An 11,632-nucleotide genomic window follows, 5' to 3' on the forward strand; every position below is an offset into this window, starting at 1 on the left:
TTTTTGGGGCTAAATGATGTTTCTGAATCACAACATCCCAGTCATGTGCTACAAACTTTAGTACCAGCAGTAATGACGTACTTTGAGGGTTGGTGCGGGACCACGTAACCATGTTGAACTGAAGGTTCTGCAGGTAGAAATTAGATCCCAAAGTCTTCTTTTCCAGATAAGCCCTGTAACAGTAATAAGTGTCACAGATCTTGGTGTGTCCCAGACCTGTATCAAAACACCGACATCAGTTTGAGGTCAGCAGAGGTTACTGCTCTACCTCTAAAAAGTCTTAATGACGTCACAACAGTCTGCATATTTTTGTGATTAGTCAGTCACTATAATTAGTTGTGAAACCAATTTGTGTCCATCAGGTGAGTCACACATACAAATAGTAGTTTAGTTTACTTGCATTATATTTTGTGCTCTTTGGTGGTGGTTACATTCTTACTCCTCTGCAATTGTTTAAATTGAAAAGTTGATATATTATAGTTTTTTTTAATAAAAAGACTCCCAGCTATTGAAACTGCAATCTCCCTTTCACCTTTAATGTGTTCTTTAATTCTGCAAAGTCTCATAAAATATTTGTGTGATTACTGGTTTTCCTGCCCCATAACCTGCGATGTTAAGTTTGCCCAAATGAGATGAAAGGTGCAAATGTGCAGGTGTGTGTGTGTGTGTTAGCACAATCTGAGAATCATGGAACGGCAAGCAAGGTTCTTAGCCCTTCTGTTGTCAAGCAAACCACCGTCACGCAGATGCTTGAATAATGACATGTCTGTAAGTCTCTCTACCTGTCTGTGTGTCTGTCTACATGTCTGTCTGTGTGTCATCCTGCTGGATTTGCTTTCTCCATTCCTCTGTGTGAGGAACTGCAGGAGACATGTGGGGGTGGTAAGGTGTTTGTGCAAGCTGAATCTAGGCGTACATAGCAGGATGGTCTGTGTGTGTGCGCATGTGTGTGACAGGGGTTCCCACAGATTATAGATGTCGATGAGCATCTCCTCTCGGCTTGCAAATCCTGTAATTGTCACCTTGCTCGTGAAGGTAAGTGATGTGCCTTGGATAACCACATCGAAAACATCCAATCAAAGTAGAGAGACAGGTAGAGAGATATGCAACAAAATGAAGAGTATGAAAAAGACGAAAAAAAAAATACAAGGTCCTGCCAGAGAAAGTATAAGGGGGAGGACCGGGGGGCAGAACGGGCAGGGGCTGCAGGGGGGGAGGGGGCTCAGTGGTCTATAACAAATTTACCTCTGGTTTGAATTCCACCATGTGTGCTACAGTACACACAATATGTGAGCTCATGTGTTGTATGCATTTAACCACGTCTGAGGGCAGCATGTTTGTGTGGGAGGGACAGAGACGTCTAAGAGAGTGACAGTCAATGTTGTCAACTGATCATTGCACTGTCATTACATTGTAAGTGGTTGAGTGACCAATAATCGTGATAGTGTTTGCACTTTTCTCTTGAACAACCAGACTTTCTTTTCTGCTCCAGTCACTCCATTAGGCCATGAATGGGAATGCAGTCAGTTGTGTGTAAATGACTGCATTATTCTAAAACTCTGCTCTCTTTAATGAACTATGGAATGAACATTTTGAGCATCATTGCTCAACATGTGCGTTTCTTGTTCATTTTTCATTGTTTTATTGCACTGAGACACAAAGCATTAGTGTTTACAACATCTCCACAGCCCTACCAAGCTTTGAATGTTAACACTGCAGAGCATTATTTTAATTGAGGCAGAAGAAGAGGCTTGCGACGTTAGGGCACAGCGGACAAATTTGCAGAAATTAAGTGGGGTAGTTATGTCAACATTGAACACAACCTCCAAAGACAACAACATCATGTAAAATGGCTTGTGGCTGTTTCAGGAGCAAACGGAGAACCCTGCCCAGTATTAACACAGTCGTCCTAATTAAGTTCTTGCTGAGTGTATGTAATTTTATTATTATGAGTGTGTTATAAGAGATCAACAAGGAATATTTTAACATCAGTGTGTGTGTGTGTGTGTGCGTGTGTGTGTGTATGTCAGGGCGATGTCTCCCTGTTAAGTCATACTGCAGCATACATAAAAGCCAAGACAAAAAGACCCTCAGCTTCTGTATGGACTGCACTGCTCCTCTGTCTCTCATTAGCTTCTATTAATCTATTTACCCTTCACTGTGCCCTGACACCAACCCCCAGAACCCCAGCCCTTCCCAAAAACAAAAGTGACACAGGCTCCGCAGGCGAGGTTGGGAGGCCATGAGGTCATGCCGATGATGGCACTAGCTGTCGACCGGTGAAATGTGGGGCCCGTAGGCGGAGGGGTGCTAGGTGCCTGCAAGGGGAGAGTGAAGGGAGTGTGCCGGGGGAAGTGAGACATTCATTAGGAGAGCCAAGCTGACGCTGTCACCTTTGCCTGCTTCTAAGGAGCCGGCTCAGACACACGCCAGCCTCAGCAGCTACCGAACCGGGGCTGTGCTCTGCACACCCGACATGTCTTCGACATTCAAGTCACAGTTTGTGTGTGCATAAATATGTGTGTGCTATTGGATGTTAAAGTGATGTGTTGTGCTCCGAAACACTGCCACACAAATGTCCTCTCAGTCACTGATGAAGATGATCGAGTGAGGAGATAAAGACACAGATACGCACAGTGGGGTCTATTATAAAATGCAGGTTTATGGTTCATCTGCGGAGGCCTTGTGCTTCTCTTTCATACGATCCGATGACAAATGAGACAAGCATGTTCCCTCAGTCATCTTACACTCTGGTGAAAGCAGAGCCCATTTTATTGAGGCTCTAATGTGATGAGCGAGGCCAGGAGTCAATTAGTGTGTACTTATTCTCCCTCAACCAGAACACAGACTTGTTAACGCCTTCTAATAATGAGCCACGGCGAACAAGAGGGTTATGATACATCCCTTTGACTCACAAGTGAAAAACATTTTCCTTTCTCTATATACTCCACTACTGACACCTCATAAAATTGAATAACTACAGAGTGTCATATAGGGTTTTGTTGTTAATAAAAAGGTAATGTCAGGTGATGAGGCTCCTCACGTCTCCATACCAATGCAATAATTAGCATTTAATGATACTGACTCGTCAAATATTAATATAATCTTTGTCATTGTGAATCCTATTCACAATGGGTTTTTGTGAAAAGAACACAAGTAAACAAAGGCCAAGTATGAACATATTTCATTTACACCAATGTCATCCAGACTGAATCAACTGTTTAGACCAGGGATGTCAAACTCAAATTCACGGTTGGCCACGGTTGGTCCCTTCTTTCCAGATATTTAATGTATGAAAAACAAACTTTAGTTTTGCATGAACATTAAATCTGGAACAACTAAAGCTTAATATTATAAACACAGGAGGAATTCAATTTGAAATAAAACACACTTCAGTGGTATTAGTTTCTTATTATGTCTTTTTATCTGTAGCCTTTTAAGTTCCTTTTTAATGTAAATCTTTTTTTCACAGGCCAACAAAAACAAAAAAAATATATATGTATGTGCATTAACATAGCACATACATTGCTAATACTACAAAGCCAGTATATACAGGCTATATACTGACGAGCCAACTCTACATTTAATATGATCTCGCGTGCCAAATATAATTACACTGCGGGCCAGATTTGGCCCCCGGGCCTGAGTTTGGCGCGTGTGGTTTAGAACAATTGTTCTACAGATGGATCAGTGTGGCTAATTATTGACAAAATTATAGATTATAGATATATTGTTAAGAGTTAATCATTAAACAACCAAACAATTCGGAATTTGACTGGCCATCATTAAGGGCATCACTTTCCTCTAAAAAATGAGCACGGGACAATATATTTAATATATTTGGTTTAAAAGACACAGGAAGCAGGTGTGACCAAATGCAGCACTCCGGTAATAAAATTCCAGGGGCAGACAGGAACCAGTTTTTAAATGCATCAGTTGCACTGATCTTTCATTATAGAACAGTTTAATATATCTAAGCAATTCCACTGGACAACCTCAGAGGACAAAACATGTCTCTTACAATGGTTCTTTGGAAAACATGTGTATAAATGCATGAAACAGAAAAAAGTCACAGCGACAAAGAAAACTCCTCAAAAAGAAAAAAACACCTGATGAAAAAAACAGAAAAAACAAACTATCAATGAAATGTGTAGCTGTGTCAGCAGCACCAGTTCAGCTCACACACTTATCACAGTCTCCACATCTCTGTGGTGTCACAGGTAACATCACATCATTTTTAAAATAATGAAGTAATTGAAAGGTTGAAAAGTCTCCAGTTGCAGCAAATTAGAGCTGTGATAAATTAAAGTAGCAACTACATCTTGAATATTTCATTGTCATTTTCAAATACTTTGGACAATGTCATCTTCACACTTTTTGTTTGGAGAATTACATTTCACATTGCTTGATTATCATGAAAACTCTGTCAATCTCTGTTAGTCGCACACTTTTTTTTCACTTTTCTTGACGGAGACTCTTTTTGCATTTATTTTAACAAAATATGTTTTCTCTGGAACATGTGTGCGGCATATCTGAGTCTTGCAGAGCAAACACTGTGAATAATAAGTAACACATTTTTAAGAATTATATATTAATTCCTTGTAAAATTAGGTTTATTTTTGTTAAATTAGTCAATGGAAACTCTGATGTTTCATTTGCTAAAGTTAATGAAGAGTAGAGGTGGAATTAATGTAAAAAATAAGAAAAAGAGTGCATTTTAGGTTAATTAAGATTAATTTCAGAATATTTTGTCATTTACAAAGGGGACATTTGTATTTGAAATGTGTCCTGAGTTGAGAAAGAAAATTTACCAGAAAACACCAAGTGGTTAATTTTGGATGATTTAACATGTGACAGCGGCTCCTATGTACCTAAAGTCAATTGTCATAATAAGCACTTCAAAGATCACAGTTCATGTGTCACTTGTCTAATCAAAAATATTTTTCACATGCAGCTGGATGAAAAACAACGAATGAAGTAAATGAGTGGGACAGGAATTCGGCTTGTGCCATTTTATCTCTGCCAAGAGTTAATGGAAATTTCGAAGTCTATAATATTTAAGGTAAAATTTAAGTTTGTACAGACTGTACAGATGTTTATTTGTCACATCACAATCCTGGTTTAAAAAACATCATTTTATTACATAAAATTCTCAATAATACCTGTACTTCTCTGCATTTTTTTCAAAATCTTCAGAGGTGTAGTGAACATTCATTATTCATTGATATTTAGTGATTTTTCTAAATTATTTGGCCACTTCTCTTTTGTGTTATGTATTTAATAATTATTTGATGAATTGTGTGTGTGAACTTTGATAGCCAATGTTCCCAGTATAAGCATGCAAGGAAAAAAAGACCCTTTTTAGACTTTAAAGAGGGAAAAACAAACTGAAAGTCACATTGACAAGGTAACATCTGTAGAATGTCAAATGGAGAGACCACTGTCTGCCAGCAAATTAACTGTCACTGTTGACCATGGATATACACACTGCAAATGTTTTTTTCAAACACAGAACTGTATTAAGTAATGACACTGCAAGTTGCCTGCAGCGTTGGCCCATCATGCGGAGGATGCACAGTATAAATCAATGGAATCTTCATGCCACACTACGCTGATAGTGATGAGTTTAACCTGAGATTTAAAGAGCTGATGCTGCTGAAAACTTTTAGTGGGTCATTTCTCCAATCTGTCATCCAACGTGATGACAGCAAGTCATAATAACAGCAAAAAAGGATCCTTCACCCCGGGGTTTTTTTTTTTTTTTTTTTTTTTTTTTTTCAGTTCTGTTTTTAAAACAGTTGAGTGTGCCACCTGGAGAAAAGTGGACAGAATTTACTGCTAGGTCATATATTTTCTGTATTAGAGAAAGAATATGGAAGTTTTCATCAAACTCTATAAAATCCTACTTCACAGCAGTGCGACGGTAACAATTGTTTGAACGAAAGAATTCACAAGTTGTTACTTGACAAACCAGCTTGTCATTTTCTCTACTTCCTCCTAAAGGATCACAAACAGCTGTATCTGTAGTGAGGCTCCAAGTCTGCAAATAAGTATCCTGGGACCCTGAACCTCTTTGTTTTGTTTTGCTTTGTTTTTTTTTAACCCATTTGTTTGGTCTCCGCTCTGCATAAAAGATGTCGGGACCATCAGGTTTTATTGGTGGTTACATCACAAAAGAGTTGTAAATTATGAATGAGAGTCAGGTTGCTTTTTGTCATGTTGCTTTGGGCAGGAGGAATGTGATGGATAGGCCGCTGTTGCAGGGGACAAATGAGTGAAACAACATGGGGGAGTAGCGGATCCCACTAAATACATCACATTAGCTGCACTACTTCTCGCTGAGCACATCAAATTATTGTTGAAGATATGAATAGTAGCAATACTACAGATTCAAGTCTTTAATTTAGCTGTTGGTACTAAAACATGAGGCATGTTACACCATGTTTTGCAGGCAACCCAAGCTCTCTCACTGTTCTCCCATCTCTTATCTGGCTCTGTTCAACTCCGGTTCCCGGGGACCATTGGGAAGGACAAGTCCTGGCTGTCCTGGCTCTTGACAGAGGAGATAAATCACTCAGCACACCGGAGGATAGCTTTCCAGTCGGCAAGCTGGGAACTTCATTATACCGCCCCTGCCACACATTACCATGCAGATCGTCACTGATTGGGCCGACGCAGCGGCGAACGCAGCCTACTTCTGTCACCGCCAGAGGAGTTTCAGATCTGTCGCGGCGAAAGGAAGGGGTGAGAGAAAAGAGAGGAGAGAAGAAGAGCAAAAGAACAGGAGATTTTTAATGGACGATGAAGTCAAGCGAGAAACAAAAGAGGAAGCGAGAGATGATAGGGAAAAAAAGGAAGATTTGGGGGGAAGTGAAAAAATTTTAATATCACACCTCATACTCATTGGTTTCTGTTGAAACTCTGCAAAACTGAGAATTTCTGAGCAAGCATATTCACTGTGAATTCCACCATGCTTTAGTTTCCTTGGGTGAGGAGAGGCCCAGGAAAACCACAATTTCTACTTTTTTTTTCTTTTTTTTTTTTTGCTCACACTATTTTGAATCAACATACTTTCACTTGCTCTAACACCTTGTATGTTTTGAGAGAGAGTAATTTCCCTCACCTCACACCACCCATTATGAGAGCCCAGCAGGACATTTACATTTATTTATACACTTCTGACGTACATTTGATTTATGATTCTCAAAAAAATGTTGAATTACTTCCTTGGAGGTTCTGTGTTAAACGATGTAATTAAACTCAGTGAATAAACAAGAAATGTTTTCTGAAATAATCTTTTACCTGCTTTGGTGGAAAATTACATTATTTAAGAGCAGGATGTGGATTAGACCAGTGGATGTTAATAAGACGTAGAAATATGGACATAGAGCAACTTCATGACATGGGAGAGCACCAAAACCCCACGTGCTGACTCAAAAGAAAGTATGGTTCATATGTGATTTGGGAACACACACACACAAATTACAAAACTAGAGCAATAGAGTTTACTAACAGATGTCAGCTATACATTGACATAGAGTTTGAGTGTCATCTTTAATTCATGTAAATTAATGACTCTGCATATGTGTATGTGTGTGTATGTGTCTCGTTTAATGTCTGGTGATGAACAACGCAGTTAAAGACAGAAAGGAAGCATATGGATTAGTACACTTCCTCACTACAGTGATCCGAGCAAACAAAATTAACGCTCAGTATTTCATTCTGTTTTACTTAATCTACACCTGATACTGTAGTATTTTTATTGACCTGCCATAGTCCATGCACTTAGAGCCACTGGTGTTTTATGGAGCTATTCCATAAACTATTACATTTCGTTATGTTTTAACCGAACATAATGCAAATAAAGACTATTCTAAATCATTTGGACAAAACTTATCCTGCTAGTTTACATTATAAGTTTTGTTACATACAGTATTCTGATCCCAGGCCCTGCTAAGCTAATCCTTCTAGCATTCTTGCACAATACTTCTTGGAGTTTGTCTTTCATCATCCAACGAGTTGTGTTGCTGCCACCTAAAGGGTGAAAATTAAAAATAAATAAATAAATAAAAATATTTACATGTTTGTCACTCTATCATAATTATTCTCCTTCTGTAGAATCGATACATTGGTCAGCAGTAACATTATCACATTGATTATCGCCTTTAACTTATTGGCTCAGAACGATTGAAAAACATGAGAGCAGAGGTACAAAGAAGAAGGAAAATACAATATCCGTGACACACACATTAACACATGTTTCTGCAGGCTAAATGACAGCATACATTTCCTGCCTTTCAATAAGTGATAACCAGGGAAGTTCAAACTTATTAAAAGTGTTACAACATGAAGTAAGACATCTGAGACAAAGATGGACCATTAGGCTTCAATTGTCAAGGAAGACATTGTTGAACAGTGTTATCACAGGGGTGCGAGATGATCCAGGGCATGACAGGATGGGCAGGGGTTCCAGGTGTTCTTCACAGGGATAAAAGTAACATCTGAAATTAACAAATATTTTATTACACACTTCCGACGCATGGGGTGAGTGCAAATGAAACTGAGAGAAGAGTGTGACTCCTCCACCTCTCAACCTCCAGTTCTCACCACTGACAGCAGATGCCAGTTAACCTCTGCCTGTGCAGAAGCTGCTCCTGCTGCTGCTGATGATGATGATGCTGATGCCTCACTTTGCCTTGCTCTGTCTCCTTGTCTGTGACTAATAGTCCTCACTGTATCCTCTAATCAGACATCAGTCCTGGGAGTACGCTCAACTGCACGGTTTCATCTTCTCTACTCAGACATTTTTTTCCTCTTCCCTTTATCTTAACTTTGCATGCCCTCCCCACATTTTCCCCACTTCTAACCTTCCCCTCCCCCCACCAGGGTCTTACGAGTCGAAGGATCCCCAGGGTGTGTGTGGGCTAATTAGGGTGAGGCATATCAGAGAGAAACACAGGTGTTAGCCAGACCATGCTCGCTGTACAGAGTAATGACTGCGCCGAAGCCCCTCATCCCACTGTCATCCCCCCAAGAGTAATTTGTCGTTTCTCTCTATAACCATGCATCTCACTGCTCCACTTTGTTGTTTGCTTTTCATTAATTCTTTTCATGTGGTTATTTGTTAGCATTATTTATGGCCCACACAAATATTAGTACTGTTAGCTAGAGATTCACCATTGACTTTGCCACCGAGGTCTGTACCTGAGCCGTGAGGTCTGGCCATGTTGATGTGTCTCATCAGGTCAAGGTGGTCTGTTAATGTGTGCCTGAGTTATTCCCTGTTTTATTCTAATAGCTTCAGTCTCTCCATTTGAAAACACAGAATATCTAACAAACTGTTGTCATATATCACTCACTGCAAACTTGTAATGAAACAAATCTCCTTTAGTGGGGTTCATGTTCTTCTATTAAAATAATTGAACATGACTGTACAAATCTCAAAAGGAGAAAAAAAAAGAACATTCCCCTGCTTTATACTTCTGATCATTAAATTATGACTGGGGAGCTGAATGAAGAATTTATGAGCACAAATCGACAAAAAGCCGGAGTAACAGGCGGTAAGAAGAAAGAAAGTGGAGAGTGATGGCAGGAGGGTGAGTTGCACAGAAGATGTTGTTGCAGTAGGTAACTGTAAGATAAGACAGAAGTGGATGAAAAGGAGGGAAAAGGCAGAGCAGACTTCTGCTAAGTGCATAAGTGGAAATATAAAACCAGTGAGGTGGAACTGGACCTGGAGAAATAATATTGTCCCGGGTCAACCTGAGTCAGAATCACTTGGGTGACTGTTGCTCAGTAGAGCAGAACACAGCTGACGGAGAACACAGCTGTAAACCTAAGTCAGCTCCATTTTCCACCTAAGTTTATAGGTAACACACACACAACGTGACTCTCAGGTAGAAAAACCACACAAAAAAGTTTTTATATTTAATTATTTTAGATCCAATTATTTGCATATGTGAAAATATATATTTTTAATATATATATATATATATAAAGTATATATATATACTATATAACTTTTTTGTCATTGCATTTATTTCCAAAGATGCAATTCATGTGACATTTCTTCCAGACACTGGTATTAACTCAAATAATCCACACATTAAAAGAAATCACAACATTCAAGTCCATATATAATGAATATGTGGAATTAAGTCCAAGAACACAGGAAAAAAGTATTGAACACACCATGGGAAAGCTGTATAGTTTGGCAAGGAAAGGCACCATACCATCTCAAAGCTGAAAGTAATTAGTCTTTGTACTTCCTATAAGTGCAAACCAACATCAGCTGGGTTAATGCTAATTGATGGCCCTATAAACAGGTTGTTTTTTCACCAAGTAGTCAAACAAGACACATCTCATGATGGGTAAAAGCAAGGAGCTCTCTCAAGACCTTCGCAACCTGATTGTTGCTCAGCATCACAATGGAACTGGTTACAGACTTATCTCAAAGCATCTGAGTATTCCAGTAAGCACCGTTGGGGCCATTATCCGCAAGTGGAAGAAGCATCACCTTATCATTAACAGGCCGCGCACAGGAACTCCTCGCAAGATTTCTGATCAGGGAGTCAGAAAGATGGTCAGAAGAGTTCTCAAAGAGCCAAGGACCACCCGGAAAGCGCTCCAGAAAGACATGGAGGCAGCAGGTACAAGTGTTACAGAGAAAACGATAGGCAATGCACTCCACCGCCATGGCCTCTATGGACACTCAGCCCGCCAGACTCCATTCCTCAAAAAAAGGCATGTTGAAGCTCGTTTAAAGTTTGCTAAACAGCATCTGGATAAGCCTGTGGAATACTGGGAGAATGTTGTCTGGTCAGACGAGACCAAAATTGAACTTTTTGGCTGTCATACTACACACCATGTTTGGAGGAGAAATGGCACTGCACATCACCCAAATAACACTATACCAACAGTGAAGTTTGGTGGTGGAAACATCATGGCATGGGGTTGTTTCTCATCTCGTGGTACTGGCAGACTTCATATAATTGAAGGAGCAATGAATGGAAACATCTATCGGCAAATTCTTGAGATGAACCTGCTGCCATCCACCAGGATGATGAAGATGAGACATGGCTGGACCTTTCAACAGGACAACGATCCGAAGCACACGGCAAAGTTGACTCTCGAATGGTTTAAAAAAAAGAAAATCAATGTGTTAGAATGGCCCAGTCAATCACCTGACTTAAATCCGATTGAACATTTGTGGAAAGAACTAAAGAAAAGGGTTCACCAGAGGGCACCAAAGAATATTCAAGATTTAAAGACAATCTGTACGGAGGAATGGGCAAAAATCACACCTGAGCAGTGTGGGCGATTAGTTAATACATACAAGAAGCGTCTGGAAGCTGTCATTGCAAACAAAGGCTTCTCCACAAAGTATTAAACGAGTCTCAGATAGTGTGTTCAATACTTTTTTCCTGTGTTATTGCACTTAATTCCACATATTCATTATATATGGACTTGAATGTTGTGATTTCTTTTAATGTGTGGATTATTTGAGTTAATACCAGTGTCTGGAAGAAATGTCACATGAATTGCATCTTTGGAAATAAATGTAATGACAAAAAAACTTAATGCGTTCAATCCTTATTTACCCCATTGTATATCCATCCATCCATCCATCTTC

Source organism: Cynoglossus semilaevis, chromosome Z, assembly GCF_000523025.1.
Source record: "Cynoglossus semilaevis isolate Cse_v1.0 chromosome Z, Cse_v1.0, whole genome shotgun sequence".
NCBI classification, from domain to species: domain Eukaryota; kingdom Metazoa; phylum Chordata; class Actinopteri; order Pleuronectiformes; family Cynoglossidae; genus Cynoglossus; species Cynoglossus semilaevis.